The following is a 4,386-nucleotide window of genomic DNA, read 5'->3' on the forward strand; positions in this document are numbered from 1 at the left end:
TCAAAGGCAATACCCTCTTTCCATGGGTTTCAGTTCACACTACAAAAAAAATACACTTCCGTGATGATACGTGTTTGTCACAGTAGGTCGCTTTTTTTGTCATGCATGTACATCCATGAGATTTTATGACAGAATGAAGATAGTCATACCTATGTTGTCGTAGAAGTGTTCCATGACATTACCAAAATTATCATGACTGAAGTGTCCACTTCCATGACGATAAATCACGCGTCACAGAAATGCTTTCGTCAAGGGTGACCGACACGTGGCATCCACCGTAACGGAACGCCGTTAAGCTATCAGGTCGGGTTTTGGATCCGATAACCCGTTAACAGCCCTGACCAATGGGAAATTTCCACGTGTAAAATTCTTATCGGCCGGACGAAACACGTGTCAGCTCGTCAGTGGGTGAGATAAGCGCCTATGATATGTCGACACGTGCCACAGCCCACCACTAGCCCATTTAGCTTACAAAGCCGGCCCGTTTGACTTGGTCAAAAGTTAACGGGCTGGCCCATGAAAAGCCTGTTAATGGTCTCTTCGCAAATAGCCCATTTTACGGCCCGTTAACTCACGGCCCGTTAGGCCCTAAAGGAAATCGGCCCAACAACGTCATGTGGGCCGTCAAATATAACACCAGCCGATTTCACTTTCGGCCCATGTATGGCCCATGATGTCTTTCGGCCCATATGAGGCCTTCGTATCTTTCGGCCCTTTACATGGGCCGTTTCCAGCTCATGTTAGATTTCGGCCTATTGACGGCCCATACGTTCTTGGGCTCCTTTTCGGCCCTTGATTACTTCCGGACCGTTACTGGCCTATTCCCCTAATGGGCCAAATTCGGCCCATGGCAAGAGTCGGCCCGTTACTGGCATGTTCCCCTAATGGGCCAAATTTGGCCCATGGCAAGAGTCGGCCCGTTACTGGCCTGCTACCCTAATGGGCCAAAATCGACCCATGGCAAGAGTCGGCCCGTTTCTGGCCTGATAACCCGTTGTGCCGTTTCCAGCCCGTCCTATATTCTGGCCCATTAACGACCCATTATGCCTGTGAAAGAATTAAGCCTTTGCAGCCGTACGGCCTGTTAACGACCCGTTACCATGCTGGGCCGATACCAATTACGCCAATTACGGCCCATGTAGACCCATTTATCTGACGGCCCGAGGCCCACCGATTAGAGGCCCATTTATCGACGGCCCGAGGCCCACCATTTACAGGCCCATTTATCGACGGCCCGTAGGAGACCCATGGATCCTACGGCCCATATATGGCCCATGGTAGCTACGGCCACTAGCAAACCAGGGAAAAAGAAGACTAGGAAATAAATAAGGCCGAAACTAACAGTAGGCTATTAAGGCGATTGCACAAATTACATCCACTCGGCATCAAAGATCACCACCAGTGCAAATATAGGGAACACCCTACACTATACAAAAATGGCTTGCTCTTTTCTTCAGCCGGTGGCTGCACGTTAATAATGAATTTTGTATCGCACCAAAACGAATTACAACTATATATCAAATTGAAGGTTGGCATAAAACTTAACAGTCTAGCAGATAAATGCACCACCAGAAGTTCAGAAGCTCAGTTCATTTGACCTGACTGTTATGTTTTCATGTTGTATTGTCCGATGGAGCACCATAACCCTCGCCTTTATTTCCCATAGGATCTTGAACAACATAGAAAATGTCTGATAGTCTGGTTTCAAAACCATGCATATCTTGACGACATTGAGCAATGTTTCTCCTTGTTTCACAAACATTACTTTGAGCTTGCATATCTTGATCATGAGGCAGTTTGGACGATATTGCCTTAACAACCAACCCAGTATTACGCAGGAACATGCTTTTGGCACTGTTAGTGGACGGGTACTGACCCACTGCAGCAAGAGCTGACATTGCGGTTACAGTTGCCTCGCCACCTTCAGAAGGTGGCGGTTCCACCATTTTTTCCATAGCTTGCTGAAAAGTTGAGGTTTTACATTAGTAGTACCAGAACAGAAGATATTAAGGAGGCAGCAAAACCAAACAAAATAGCTTTGTTCTATATAGAGAACTTATTCTGGTGAACCCATGTAAAATATTAGTTGTATTTTATTGCAAAGTACATAATAAAACTAGATTCCAAACATATGACCATGTACCATCGCTAATGTATTGTCTATTTCTTCACATTGTATTGAGGGCTAAGGATAAAGAGACGAAGTTTATAATACGGTAAGCATAGTATGACATCATTCATATCACAAAACAACTGAGAACAGACAAACAGGCAATCGTAACATTGTGTGGGAAAGTCCAACACGGAACTAGATTACAGGTCAAGATCAAAGGAACATCACTCCTCTCTTTTAAACCTTGTAAGGTGCAATGATACGCTAAGACAATTGTGTATAAAATTGAAAAGAGTAACAGACACTGGTTGCAAACCATGAAGTTCAAGGCACAAGTCAGAGTAAGTAGTGTTAAAAGGCATGAGGATTAAGGACTTACAACAGCGGCTTTGACTGGTGTAGTCATGCCCTTCTTCTTGCTGGTGTGACAGTCCTTCACTACAAAAAATATGTCAACTTGTGACCTTGACTATTGGTCACTGAAAGGTCATTGTTTTTCATTTGCGACCTTTTTGTGACCAAAAACAGAAGGTCAAAAGTTGGCGCTCGTAAACTGAAATTAACGACCTTCTCTGGGAGAAGGTCGTAGACATTTACGGCCAAAATATGTCTATTGTTTTGTTTTGGTCACTAGCAGAGTCCCCAGGCCACATAGGCATCCGACGTGGCAATCTGATGTGGTACAAGAATCGGCCCGGTCCAATTCGATTTTCTACATGGGCCTAGCCCAACAATTCAGCCTTTTTAATGTATTTTTTCCTGTGCTTTTATTAGCTACATGGGTCTGACCCAGTAATTCGGCCCATGCATATTTTTAGGCAAGCCCTTTTAATATATGCATTTTATGTTAATTTCGGTAAGCTACATGGGCCTGGCCTACAATTTGGCCTTTTTATTTTCTAGCGCACAACATTTTGTAGTCAATTTATTTTTTATTTCTAGCTTTTTTTCCCAGCTCCAGTTTACAGATGGGTCCCAAATGTCAAAATTTTCACAACTTATTAATAAGAAATATATATGTATATATCAAACAGGCAGAAGAGAGAAAGCATATGAAAATCTTCAAATAATAGCTAAAATAAGTTTATTACAATATGCTATACAGAACAGAACACGTGAAACTACATACACTCATTCACATCACAAAAACCAGTTTCCATACACTCATTCACATCACATCAACCAGTTTAACCATCGAATCTTGCATACTCAGGAACTTCCGCTTATGTGCAGACCTACAGGAAGGGCATCTCTCCAGCATCATCTCTCGTAACCTAAAAGAAGGAACATAGACCATCATCAGAATTTGCAACTTTTTGTCCTGCCAAAATATCAATACTTGTTTAAAACAAAGGATTGATGGAATATTTCCATAGCCGTTTGTTGGATACTGATGGTAGTTTGAGTAGGTAGGCTCAATAGTTCAATGTGTTAAAGAACCAGGTGCATTTTTCTCTACAGCCGAACTAGGTTTATAGTTCAAAGTCTGTTAAGCATGTGACACAAAACATTTTTTGTATTTCAGCATGATAGACCATAAACATAACTTGCTAATTGCAGGTTTACTAACTACAGGTCCTGTTATCGGCAAACAAAAGCATTAGGCGATGAAGAATAGTATATTTGCAATGCAATTCATTAGCCAACCACATATGATAGTCCATGTGGGTATTACATCAGGGAGAAGCCAACAGATAAGTACATATGACAAGAAACAAAAACAGAGAGGTCGTACAACACAGGCACGTGCATAACTCCATGACACCAACCAAGCAAGGAATGTACAAACAAGAAGCGCACCTTCAGCGTCTCATCATCGGTCATGATAGGTGTGCTGGTAGGTGGTTGACGAGCCTCCATTCTTGTCATGCTTGGTCATGATCTGGATAGCGAAAAGAGGGAGGTTAGGAACATCACAATGACAGTACTGAGATCACTCAAGCAATCCTAATAATGCACGAACCTCACAATGTTGCCAACAAGGCAAGAACTTCCTTGATATTATCCTTGATGTTATCTAGCTCCAGGTTGTTTCGCTGCAGCTCGATATTTGTTGAACTGTGTGCGTACATGCATCAGGGCATACATACAATGTTCAAGTTAATATTCTCAGCAAACTATGAGGTAACAAAAGTACGTACCAAATGAGGCAGAATATAAGCTGGCACACAATTTGCATATTCCAAGTTGTATAACATCAAAGCTAACTTTAAACAAGAACGAGTGATAAATTACTACTAGAAAGCTAAAGAAAACAATAAACATCAGTTGTG

General features: G+C 42.4%; 1 long non-coding RNA gene across 1 annotated transcript; it reads right to left on the reverse strand.

Moving 5' to 3' along the window:
• Nucleotides 1-3,337: 3,337 nt before the first annotated feature.
• On the reverse strand, nt 3,338-4,100 carry LOC119324303. The gene is made up of 3 exons (XR_005156858.1): nt 4,077-4,100; nt 3,914-3,995; nt 3,338-3,387 (listed from the first exon to the last, which is right to left on the reverse strand). It is a non-coding gene; the product is annotated as an uncharacterized LOC119324303 (long non-coding RNA).
• Between the last annotated feature and the right edge of the window lie 286 nt (nt 4,101-4,386).

The sequence above is a fragment of the Triticum dicoccoides genome, chromosome 6B, assembly GCF_002162155.2.
Source record: "Triticum dicoccoides isolate Atlit2015 ecotype Zavitan chromosome 6B, WEW_v2.0, whole genome shotgun sequence".
NCBI lineage: Eukaryota > Viridiplantae > Streptophyta > Magnoliopsida > Poales > Poaceae > Triticum > Triticum dicoccoides.